The sequence below is a fragment of the Lithobates pipiens genome, unplaced genomic scaffold (assembly GCF_037356315.1).
Source record: "Lithobates pipiens isolate NorthernLeopardFrog02 unplaced genomic scaffold, aLitPip1_a1.2 Scaffold_17, whole genome shotgun sequence".
Taxonomy (NCBI): Eukaryota; Metazoa; Chordata; class Amphibia; order Anura; family Ranidae; genus Lithobates; species Lithobates pipiens.
The window spans coordinates 15,683,816-15,697,120 of record NW_027507755.1 but is presented as its reverse complement, the minus strand read 5'-3'; the positions used below and the strand labels follow the sequence as shown (position 1 = coordinate 15,697,120).

Here is a 13,305-nt window from a genome sequence, read left to right as displayed (position 1 = left end):
TTACATTGCCGCATAGCTACTATTGGTTATTTATTTCATTACAATGTTGCTTCTGTTGGTGTACAGTGGGGGACATTTTATACAGTGCATATTTTCTAAGTTTGTCCACTTACAAAAAAAATTAAGGGTCTATAATTGTTGTAGGTGTTTTTTAAATGAGACTGAATATCAACTAAAAATCCAGAAGAAACGCATGATACAAATGTTATAAATTGAGTTTCAGTTCAGTGAGTAAAATAAGTATTTGATTCCCAAGCAAAACATGACATAGTACAGCAGAGGTAAGACGTTTCTTGTAGTTACCAGGTTCACACACATCTAAGGAGGGATTTTGGTCCACTCTTTACAGATCTTCTCTAAATCCTTAAAGTGATACTAAAGTGTTTTTTTTTTTTTTTTTCGTTCAAAATAACAAACCTGTTATACTTACCTGCTCCGTGCAATGGATTTGCAAAGAGCAGCCTGGATTCTCCTCTTATTGGGTCCCTATTCAGTGCTCCTGCCTTCTGTTGTGTGCCCCACAGCAAGCAGTTTGCTCTGGGGGCACACGAGCCGAGCCACAGCTCCCTTTGTCCATTCAGACATGAAGCGGAAGCCCAGCCCTGCCTCGCCCCTTTCTCTCCTCATTGGCTGACTGACATTGACAGCAGCGGGAGCCAATGGCACCGTGCTGCTGTCTCAGCCAATGAGGGGAGCCCCAGGCAGACAAACCACTCCAACATCGCTGGCTCTAGATGGAGCTCAGGTAAGTATTAGGGGAGCTGAGAGCAGCTGCTGCACACAGGCTTTTTAGCTTAAATTGGATGTAAACTTCATGAAATTTGAGCTGGGCACATATCAGTGTAGTGTTTCTCTCTTCAAAGCCATAAGTTCCATGACTTACTCCTACTCCGTTCTTCTGTATCAGCATGATAACTTCTGACAAGTTCTCCAACTGAGAAAAAAAACAGCCTACATTTTGTGTTTGTGTGGATGCATAGAAATAGATTAGCAGAGAGCTGGTCTATTCACAGCACAGCTCTGCCTTGTTTCCTCCCTTTTCTGCCTATGTGGAGAGGGGGTGTGTGCTTTTCCTCCAATCAACTCTGTGTATGGCACACCCACAGAATGCCCACCCACAGGTGAATCGGGAAGAGACATTCTAACAGGACATGCACATTCTAAACGGTATATAACGCTGAAGACAGCAGATATAGATGTAAAATGTATGTAGGAAGATTTGTTTCATCTCGGTGTGTCATCTGAGGCTGTTCACTTCACTGGATATATGTGAGGGTTTATATCCACTTTAATGTTTAGAATGCATTAAGATAAAAAAAACCTTCTGCCTTAACAATTTAAGGTTTCTTGGCTGTCGCTTGGCAACTCGAAGTTTCAGCTCGCTCCACAAATCTTCTTCTTTTTTTTTTTTTTTTGGGGGGGTTTTCACATTACATTAGCAAATATACAGTCATATAAAAAAAGTAAACAATTGGGAATCAGGCGGGGGGGGGGTGGTAGGGAAATAAGTTACCAGTATAACATGAACAAAATTAGCATGAACGGACTTGACCACACACGATGAACGAACAGTCCGCTGAAAACGTGCGTGATGACGTGTACAGCACGTACGACGGGACTAGAAAAACGACGTCCTATACACTGCAATGCAACCTTCGGCCGTGTAAACCCTTTCTGAGCATGCGCGATACTTAGTCCGTCCAACTTGCCTACACACGAGCGGACTGTCCGCTGAAACCAAGTTTGGACGGACAAAACCAAGTTTGAACTGACTGTCTTACGGAAATTCTGTAAGACTTTGTTCGTCAAACTGTCCGCTGAAACAGTCCGCTGAAGCCCACACACGAGCGGACTGTCTGCTGAAACACTGTTCAGCGGACTAAGTTGGGCGAACAGTCCGCCCGTGTGTACGCGGCCTAAGAAACATTTAGAGTATTGAATTAGTAATCTCAGAGATTGGCCTAGCTATAACAGTGGAGGTGGGTGGGATCGACTGATGTGAATAAGAAAGTCATGACCGTCAATCAGCTTCATGAGTTTGTGGTTGTTCAGGGTGGTAAGAAAGCAGAGGGGATGGACAAGATGGATAGTTTGAGGCTGCCTAGGGAGTTTGCAAGGTCCTGTTTGAAATACCAGTCTGTATAGTGGAATGGTTGCATGGGTTCTTTGTAGATATTTTTGGGTGAACGTGAGTTCCATAAATTCCATCTTGCAAAAAAAGTGAGTTTCAGCGAAAGTTCAGTACAATGGTGTCTAATCTCTCCAGATAGAGCGATGAGTTTTTTTTTTTTGTTTTTTTTTCACTGCCTGGGCGGTGTTGACTTGATCCAATGCGACATGATAATCATGTGGTCAAGCAGGATGCATATGTCCAATGTAAGATGTTGAGTGGACCCTTTGCTGATGGTGTGGATAAGGATGGTTCACAGCTGAACAGGCATATAAGATGTCTTGGAATCCATATTTTAGTGATCTTGTAAATAAAGTTCAGCACAGAGTCCCAATACGAAGTGATAGGTTGGCATTCCCAGAATCGGTGAAGCAGTGTGGTGTGCGGTATGGAGTACCAGGGGCATTGTTCTTGAGTTATGCCTTATTGATGCGAAACGGGTAGTACGCCCTGTGCATAATTTTGAATTGCATTTTACACCATGTTTCAGAGACGGTAAGTTTGTGTACTTGCCTGTAACCTTCAAGGATTTTCTCCAGTAGGTCGTTGTCATCAAATATGTTAGCCAATATTTGGAATGGTTTGAGATGATATTTTTCTGTTTGTGTAATGAGGTGAGAGTATAGGCTGGAGATGGAGTAGTCGTCCCTCTGCAATACAGTATCAAAGGACTTTTGGAGGGGATCTGTCTTAGGGCCACAGCAGGATTGTAAATAGTTGACCAATTGGTGGTAGATGATATGTGTTGATGGTAAGAAGAATTCCAGTGATAAGGTTTGGAAGGATTTAAGCTCACCAGGGTTAAGAAACAATGAGGTAACTTTAGTAACAGCCTTAGTGTTGCATTGCTCAAAGGCTTTGTGTAGCGTGGACGGGAGAAACATAGGGTTGCCTTGGATTGGCATGAAATACTGAAGGGTAGCCCCAGTAGTTTCCGCACCTCTCTCCAAGCTATAATTGTATCTTTTGCATACACTTGACTTGCGGTGGGGGTATAGTTTGTTAGGATTCAAGTGGATTGTGGCTGATAGGGCATGTGAAAAGATCAAGACATCCTCAAGTATGGTATTGGAGTATCTGGATCTTCCAGATATCCAGTTAAGGCCCTGTCTAAGTAGGCAGGAGAGATTTTAAAAACTTATATGGGGTAGCCCCCCCCCATCAGACTTGGAGTTTTTGCAGCGCAATGCATGGCTTTTTGCAGGACCATATAAAGGTGGACAATGCCTTGTGGATTTTTTTTGCAGATCAGAGTGATTTAATAGAAGAGGTATGGTCTGCATTGGGTAGAGCAGGCGTGCAAATGACCACATTTTAAAAAGGTGGAATCCCCCAAAGAGGGGGAGGGTTGCCCAAGCTTCTAGCTCCTTTACAATTTTTAGGTTATTATTGGTGGAAAGTTAAGTATATATAAAGAGGAAGGTTCTCAGCCTATATGAATGCCCAGATATGTTGCGATGCTATGGCAAATGGGGACAAGGTCGCCATTTCACAGACATCCTGGGGTGGAGTGGATAAACGTGACTTTTGTTGAAGGTGATTTGAAAACCTGAGCACAATCGAAAGGTCTTGAAGAGATCTCAGTCAGTCAAAGTCTGAGAGGGGTCGGTAGAGAACAGCAATATGTCATTAAATAGGGCGGACCGGAGAGTTTGGTTACCTATAGCGATGCCAGTAACAAGTCAGATAAGTTGATATTATGGATAAAGGCTCGATAGCGATGTTAAAAAGTGGAGGGGGCATCCCTGTCTCATTCCCTTTTAAGGAGATCGTAACAGAGATAAAGTCGGGGTTGGCCAGGTGCGCCATTGGGGATTAGTAAATTAAATCGCACGTTTGTACCCGAAAAACCGAAGTCCGCCATTACTCTGAATAGCCAGGACAAACTGATGTTGTCGAAAAGCCTTTGGCATCAAGTGACACTATGGTGACTTCTTGGTCAGGGTGTGATCTAGCTTATTCTAGTGCCATCAAAACCTTTACGCATGTTTTTAGGGTGGCCGATCATCCCGGGACAAAGCCAGATTAGAGTAGAGGAGCAAAGCGTGATGCAATTATATTGGAAAGGATTTTGACGTCCACATTGATTAGGGAAATTGGGTGGTAGGATCCTGAGAGTAAGTGATCTTTACCTTTTTTGGAGATTAATATGTGCCTGTGTTTCTGTAGGGAAATAGGGGCCATGTCCCACATACAGTGGGTGCCGCCGGCATTGTCTCAATCTCGCCGCTGTTGCGAGATTGATACCCGCAAGCCCCTTCGCGGGAGCCAGCGCCAAGCTATGTCGCTCCTCTGTCTTTAGTTTATAGAATTCGGCCATATAGCCATCTGGGCCTGGGGCTTTGGTAGATGCCAGAGATTTGATTGTCAGTTGGATGTCTTCAATGGTGATGGGAGCATTAAGAGCCTCCAGATGTACATCCTGAATCTTGGGCAAACGTATCTTGGCTAGAAAGTCGTCGGCAGTCATTTAGTAATTCGGGTCCACAGAGTATAAAGTTGTGTAGTAGTCTGCCTGTAGTTTACTAATTTTTGTAGGTGTGGTAACTAGGGTTCCAGCTGTTTGTGTGTGTGTGTGTGTGTGTGTGTGTGTGTGTGTGTTTTTTTTTTGTTTTTTTTGGCAGAGATATGGGTGGGTCGTCTTGGCCCTGAGCAGAGCTTCACCAGCAGTTTGCCCACCTTGTTACCACACTATGAAAGTGTAAAGTGGAGTATGAGGTTCTTGCCACCTCTTGTTGCTCAGCCCATAGGTCGAAATCGCGTTTGACCTTTCTCCAGGAATGTATGTTGCCAGTGGTTGAGTGTAAGTAATTTGTGTACTGAGCATAAAGCTTCACTAGCTCGCATGTAATGTTGCTTGGCATGTTTTTTTTTAAATTGGGCAGTATTGGAAATTATTTTCACCCTTGGGAAGGCTTCACCAGCTTCCCAAAAGAGATTTGGTTTGGTAAGATGTCTCATTCGTAGAGGCACATCTATTCAAATAAGATGGCTACTCCAGCTCTACGGCCTATGATGGGTGAGCCATATATGGTTCCTACCCATAATTTGCGTAGACGGGTCAAATTGTCTGTGGACAGATGTCTCTTGAAGCAACGCCACATCTGTCTGGAGATGCTTCAAGTTTCTAAGAATTGATATGTTCTTGGAGAGCGAACTTTGCATGAGACAATCTTTAGGTGATTCCCAGTGGTTAAAGGGGCCATGTCTGGTGTGGAGGAGTGTATTGAGTTTGAAGTGTGTAATAGAGCCTCCCTTCAGGCATTGCGTCATCAATCCGAGAGTCACCAAAGTATTGGTTTCCTGAGGGTATAGATACAAAACGGGTAAATATGAATCTTGCATATATAATATATAATCTCCCTAATCAATCAACTAAAATAAAAGAACAGAAGTTAGGTGCCAAGAGCACCTAACGGACAGCAAATACTTCACATTTTTCCCCAATCGTCTTTCAGGACAGCCACCTTAGAGAGACACTGGCTCCTCCCCTCTTAGGAAACACCGCCTTCATTTGCAAGATTTAAGCCTCCTCCTCCCTTCATTCCTCAGTTATGGTGTTTCCTCCGGCGGGGAGACATCGCTAAGGAACCTGAAAGCTGAATTCGGTTGGTGAAACTGAAGCTATCCGAGCGGAGCCCCGGCCCCGTTCGGCTATCCGACCGTTTATCGGTCGGTCTGGGACAGTCCTATCGGCGGGGAGCTGAAGTGTTCGTACTGTCCATATACCCTAAACTTCACTTGGGGAAAGCAGGAAGTTTATGGGGTCGTCCGTTCGTTCACCTGCGGGTGTTTCAACGGAACAAACAGTCCGGTCGGCTGGGGAAGCTGTACTCTCGACTGACCTTTACACGCACTCCAATCTTCGCTTGGGGAAAGCAGGAAGTCTTTGGGGAGGTTCATCCCTGCGTTTCGCCCAGTGGGGCGCTGAACGAAGGCGTCCAGGGCCCCCCTGTGTATACAGCCGGCTGGGAGCTGGAAGCCGGACCGGTAGGCGGGCGACGTCAGTTCCGGTGGGGGCGGACCCCTTCGTTCGATCCGCGTCTTCCGGTTCCGGACGCGGCACGTGAAGGGGAACCTAGCGTTCGGCTGGTGCAGCCTCTCTTTCTACAGTTGCACAGGTAGCTGTTGAAGGCACATTCGTACCACTCTTCCTCAACAGGAGAATGTCCGAAGCAGTGGCTTCAAGTGCTCCTGGAATTAACGACACCAGCCACCCAAAGGTAATAGCCCTGGAGAGGGGTTCCCTTACCCTTATAACCAGTAGCTCCACTGGTGTGTTTTCCCCCTAGGTGGTCGGGGGGAAGGGCAGTGCGTCTGGGATCCAGGTGGAGATTGATCCTAGGAGGGGGCACTCCCGGTGGTCCTCTTAAGTAGTGCTGGTGTTTCTTTTCTTTTCTTTTTAAAGTTTATGCTGCTCTCTCTCTTTTACTTTGGTATCTCAGAAAGATTTAAGCAGGTCCCCCCTTGGTTCTTGGAGGAAGTGTCCTTCATGTAGAGCCTCTTTGGGGAATTCCTGGTTCAAGGCACTTTGTAAGGAGTGTATTAAGGGCCTGGATAGCTCAGTCCGTAGCTCTGTTTGGGTGCCATTAGAAAGCAGGCAGCAGAACAGAGTGCAGATCTGGCGGCTTCTGTGAAAGTCTCAATGCCCTCAGCTCCAGAGCACTCTTTTCACCAGCACAGCAGAGTTTTCCACCTAACCCAATGGTTGTTACTCCCACAGGTTAGGGAGAATCCAGAGGGTTCCAGAGGGAAGTTGAGGAAGAAGTTGACAGGGCCGTCTCAGACTCCCAAAGGGAGACTGAGGGTGAGGACTTGGATGGGGAACCCTAAAAGAACCTCACGGTATAAACTTCCCCTGGATGAGATGGAAAGGCTCTTGAGAGCTGTCCAAGTCACTTAGGAGGCACTGTCACCCCACGATCAGATGTACTAGGGCCTAGGGGGAGCGGGTGTTCCCGGGTCATGACGTCTTGGTCAATGCCATCAAGGATGGCAGGATCCCGAAAACTTTTCTTTTCTGGTGCATTAAAGCAAAGGTTTCCTTGGGCGGGGCTCTCATCTGGAATAAAATCCCCCAGGTTAGATGCGGCTTTTTCTCAGATGTCCAGGCATACTGACCTGTCCTTGGGGACATGGGGGTACTTGCAGACCCTATGGTTTGAAGATGCCTGGGTTTTACCATAAGGAGATCTCTAAGCCTGCCATAGCAGCCACAGTGGTGGCTCGTAGTACAAAGTATTGGCTTATCCAGATGAAGCAATGACGGCAGAGGAGTCTTTTCTATCCTCCTTTTCCCGTGCTGCTTAGGGCGTTGGCATACTCTGCGGATGCTTCGGCTCAATCCATTCGATTGTATGCAAGGTCCTCGGCTCTGACCAACTCAGCCTGGGGGGCCTTAAGGCTGTAGACATGGCAGAGGGACAGGGCGTCCAGATCAAAGCTCTGTGGAATTCCTCTTTAGAGGAGACCTGCTGTTTGGGCCAGGTCTTGAAGCAGTGCTATCGCACGGCTTATAAGAAAGAGGCCTTTCCCCTTAAGAAAAAATAGGGGGAGCAGTTAAAAAGGGTCCTTCCTCCCCCAGTGGGAGATGATCACCTCCAATCAGTTTGTGTTGGGGATCATCAAAGGAGGTTACCGTGTGGAGTTTTTCAGAGCTTCCCCCTTTTGAGACTCCTTGTCACTGAGCTAACAAAATGTGCCTTTCTTTCCTCTGCAGGAGTTAGAGGAATAGGAAGTGGTAACAAAGGTCCCAGCAGGTTAAACAGGCAAGGCTTCTATTCTCTCATTTGCGTTCGCAAGCCTTCGGAAAAGTTCAGGCTCATCCTGAACCTGAATCGTCTGGGTGTCTTGGTCACCTACAGAAGTTTTTGGTTGGTTTTAGTCACGGGGTGAGGGCACCTCTTCCAACAAAACTGTTTCAGGGCATCGATAGTAAGGATGCATACCTGCATATTTCCATCGCAGAGAGCCACCAGCGTTTCCTCATGCTGGCAGTGATAACTTCTGTAGGGGTGCTACACCTTCAGTTTAAAGCACTCCCCTTTGGGCTATCCTCTTCTCCCTCGTATCTTCACCAAAGCGATGGTAGAGGTTCTGTCCTTCCTGCGTCTCAGGGTAGTCTCTGTGATCGTGTATCTTGACGATCTTCTCCTGTTTGTCCCTTCTCTGGCGCAGTTGAATGGGGATCCACAGCTTACAAGGGACCTATTAGTGAGCTTTGGTTGGCCTCTGAGCCTAGGGAAACTCATCTTAAACTTCTTCCCAAGGGGTCACCTTCCTGGGGCAGGTGCTGGGCTCAAAAAAAAAAAAAAAAAAAGGGGCTTCCCTCCTTGGAGAAAATCCAGAAGGTAGACAAAGCACTGTTGTTTCTCCAGAGCAACCGTCAGAACTCAGTGAAGAGGGTCAGGTTGACCTTACTGACATCCACGCTCCTAGCTGTTCAGTGGACGGGGTTACGTTACCGTCCTCTGCAAACTATTCATCTTGAAGGTTTGGGACCACAGTAGAGGGTCTTAGGACTCTTTTGTTTCGGTTCTAACTCAGGTAAAGAAGCCAGGAGCGGTGGCGTGTGACAATGCGCGCCGTCTCCCAAGGGCGCAGGCTGCGGTTGGATTGCGTATGTCTGAGTTCTAGTCCACCCTGTGCCAGATCACGAGGGTGTCCGTTGCTAGCTTTAGCACGGTGGCTCACGACTGATCACCGAATGGCAAAGGTCACAGCTGACAGTCCTGTGCTGGCAAGGTAGCAGTGAATAGCCGACTTAGAGCATTGAGATAATACACAGCCCGTATTTTAAAGTCCCTTTGGTGGGATAGGGGAGCATGTTTGTCACAAGGCCTAGAATGGATTTGGCCAATATCCAAGGAGGAAGGAGTCAAAGAGACCCTCAAAATTGGAGGGAGTTGAGAGCAGTAGATCTGGTTCTCAGGACCCCGCAGAGAGTGCTCTGGGGATATTAGGTAGGCGTCATGGAGACAGTCCCTTGGCAGTGGCTTACGTCAATAAGACGGGGGCTTCTGGAGCAGAGCCTTAGGGGCCTTAGCGAAAGCCACCCTCAGATGGGCCAAATGTTAAATTCCCGTCCTGATTCCTGCAGAGTTAAGGAAGTTTCAGGTGGAGATTACCATCTCTTTCTAATCGCACCTCATTGGCCCAGGAGGCCGTGGTTCTCCATTCTGAAGGGCCTGTCGGTGGAACTCCCCGGGGTTTTTTCCCGGTTTAGGAGTGTCTCCTTTCCCAGGGTCCAATCTGCTGTCCCCAGGTGGAACCTTGCAGCTTGGCTACTGAGGAATTACCGAACGGCAAAGGGGTCTCAGACTGTTTAGTAGCCACTCCTTTGAATTGCAGGTAAATGGAAGCTCAGACCATTTTCCTGAAGGTATAGAGGCGGTTCAATAGCTGGTGCTCAGAGAACTCCTTCAATGAGCACAGCTCGGGGGCCGTTCTAGAGGTCCTGCAGTCAGGGGCAGATAAAAGGTTAGCCCCGAAACATTGGAGAGTCAGGTATCCGTTTCAAGCGTATTTCTGGATAGACATCTAATGTCAGACCTTGGGATAGTAAGGTTCTTCAGAGCCTTAAGTAGGCGAAGACCAAGCCTTTGGTCGCCCCCTTCCCAGTCGGGATCTTGCTTTAGTTTTACAGGTTCTCACAGGGGAACCTTTTGAGCCGTTAGAACCTTGCTCGTTAAAATTGATCACTCTCAGAACTGTATATTTGGTGGCAATCACTACAGCAAGGAGAGTAAGTGATCTCGAAGCCCTTTCTATTAGGGCACCTTTTTTTCAGGTTTTTTCCGGATCATTTGGTTTTTAAGATAGATCCGGCCCCTTTTTTACCTAAGGTAGCCTCTAGTTTCCATAAGAATACAGGAGATTGTGCTACCTACTTTCTGTTCGAATCCAGTAAGAGAACAGGAACACATGTTTCACAGATTAGATGTTAAAAGATGTGTTCTTCATTATTTGGATTGCACAAAGTGAGTTCAGGAAATCTGATTCACTTTTTGTGTTCTTTTCTGGGGCTAGGAAGGGTTCCAAAGCCTCTAAACGCACAATAGCTAGATGGTTAAGGTTAGCCATTGGACAGGCTTACGTGACAGGGGGATTAGATCCTCCAGTTGGGGTTAGAGCACACTCAGCCGGGGCAGTGGCAACTTCTCAGGCAGAGTGGGCTGGGGCATCTCCTGCACAGATCTGTAGTGCTGCAATGTGGTCCAGTGTTTCTACGTTTGGGAAACATTATAGACTGGATCTTCTGTCAGCCAAAGACCAAGCCTTTGGCCGTAAAGTACTGCAGGCAGTGGTCCCACCCTAAGGTAATGTACTCGCTTATCCTCTCTAAGGTGGCTGTCCTGAAAGACGATTGGGGAAAAATGGAATTACGTACCGGTAATGTCCTTTTCCAGGAGTCTTTCAGGACAGCACCGGTTCCCACCCAAGTTTTTTGCAGACCATCGGGAACTCATCACATGAGACCGTCAGGTAAGACTAAAGGTTTGTTTGTTTGTTTGACGTGTTCTTGTGTCTCCCCAGTTGGCCGGAGGTACTCTGGAAGAACTGAGGAATGAAGGGAGGAGGAGGCTTAAATCTTGCAAATGAAGGCGGTGTTTCCTAAGAGGGGAGGAGCCAGTGTCTCTCTAAGGTGGCTGTCCTGAAAGACTCCTGGAAAAGGACATTACCGGTACGTAATTCCATTTTTTCCAACATGAGGTTAGCCCGCATAGCAGAGCCTCTGCCAGTCGCCTGCTCCTCTCCTAGGGATGAGATGCTTCGGGAAGGAAGGGTGGGGGAGGAAAGCAGGTAGATGGAGAATTGCTACGGGAGTGGGGGTTAGGTGGGTATTGAGGCAGAGTGGAGGGATAGGTTCTGGGGAGTTGTAGCCCAGTTCAAGGGTCACCTCAAAGAGGGAGCAGGGGATAAAAATGCTCTGTCTAATCAACCTCAATGCTCTGTCCAATTGGGCGACTATGTGGCAGGTGAGGTTTAATGTTGATAAATGTAAAGTTATGCACTTGGGGCCTAAGAATATGCATGCATGCATGAATCATACATACTGGGGGGATCCATAGTGCAGAAGGATCTGGGGGTTTTGGTAGATCATAAGCTCAATAATGGCATGCAATGCCAAGCTGCGGTTTCCAAAGTGAGCAAAGTCCTTTCTTGTATTAAGAGAGGTGTAGACTCCAGAGAGATATAATTTTGCCTCTGTTCAAATCATTAGTTAGACCTCATCTGGAATATACAGTTACGTTTTGGGCAGAATATCGGGGATATCTGGGAACTGGAGAAAGTGCAGAGAAGGGCAACCAAACTGATAAGAGGAATGGAGGAGCTCAGCTATGAGGAAAGATTAGAACTGAATTTATTCTCTCTTGAAAAGAGATTATGGGGGGATATGATCAACATGTACAGATATATAAGGGGTCCATATAGTGAACTTGGAGTTGAGTTATTCACTTTACAGACAACAAAGAGGACAAGGGGGCACTCTTTACGTCTAGAGGAAAAGAGATTTAATCTCCAAATACGGAAAGGTTTCTTCACAGTAAGAGCTGTGAAAATGTGGAATAGACTCCCTCCAGAGGTGGTTCTGGCCTGCTCAGTAGATTGCTTTAACCACTTGCCGACCGCCGCACGACGATATATGTCGGCAGAATGGCACGGGCAGGCATATGGGCGTATATATAAGTCGGGGCCCCCCCGGTGCCTGCGGCGGTCGGCATTCGTTCGGGAGCGATCCAGGATGAGGGGGCGGCCATTCATTCATGGCCACCCCCTCGCGATCGCTCCCGACGAATGGAAATCCTTCGTGACATCACTTCCTCTCCTGTAATGTAAACACAGGAGAGGAAGTGATGTATTCTCTCCTCCGTGTCGGTATTTTATCGTTCCGGCACCGAGGAGAGAGGTTCGGTGAGTTGCACCAACACACCACACATACAGTAGAACATGCCAGGCACACTCACGCCCCCCCAGTCACAGTGACACCAATTGCATTTTTTTTTTTTTTTTTTTTGCATTGGTGTCATTTGTGACTGTAATAACTGTTAGGGCAGTTAGGGTTAGCCCCCTTTAGTTCTAATGTGCCCCCCTAACCCCCCCAATAAAGGTTTAACCCCGTGATCACCCCCCGTCGCCAGTGTCACTAAGGCTGGGTTCACATTGCAGCGGTTTGAGAACGGATGTGATTCGCACTGCAGTGCAAATCACATCCGATCTCTGTGCGATTCGAGTTCAGCCATACAGATAGTATGGCTGAATTCGCGCCGCACCCGCCGCAAATTCGCACGGGACCCTTTTTTTGGTGCGCAGCAGAATCGGATCGCATGGGTGTTCACACCATGCGATCCGAGTTTGCAGATCGCACAGCGATATACGAACTGATCTGGGGGTGTCATTAACATTTCACTGACACTCCCAGCAGTTCGCATAGGGCAGTGTGAACTGCCGCCGGGAGGCATGCGATGCGGGAACCCGCCGTGGATTCGTGGCGTTCCCGCATCGCTCCAGTGTGAACCCAGCCTAATAAGCGATCATTTTTCTGATCGCTGTATTAGTGTCACAGGTGACGCTAGTTAGGCAGGTAGGTATTTAGGTTCGCCGCAACTTTTTATAGCACCAGGGACCCCCATATACTACCGCATAAAGCCCCCTGATTGCCCCCTAGTTAACCCTTTCACCAGTGATCACCATATAACTGTTACAGGTGACGCTGGTTGGTTAGTTATTTTTTTATAGTTTCAGGGCACCCGCCATTTATTACCTAATAAAGGTTTAACCCCCTGATCACCCGGCGGGTGTCATTTGTGACTGTAATAACTGTTAGGGCAGTTAGGGTTAGCCCCCTTTAGTTCTAAGGTACCCCCCTAACCCCCCCAATAAAGGTTTAACCCCGTGATCACCCCCCGTCGCCAGTGTCACTAAGGCTGGGTTCACATTGCAGCGGTTTGAGAACGGATGTGATTCGCACTGCAGTGCAAATCACATCCAATCTCTGTGCGATTCGAGTTCAGCCATACAGATAGTATGGCTGAATTCGCGTCGCACCCGCCGCAAACTCGCACGGGACCCTTTTTTTGGTCCGCAGCAGAATCGGATCGCATGGGTGTTCACACCATGCGATCCGAGTTTGA

General features: G+C 47.5%; 1 protein-coding gene across 1 annotated transcript in view; it reads left to right on the top strand.

Moving 5' to 3' along the window:
• Positions 1-13,305, top strand: part of TYR (tyrosinase) — an 87,606-nt gene that overhangs the window by 14,179 nt on the left and 60,122 nt on the right. The gene's annotated exons all lie outside the window — the stretch shown is intronic.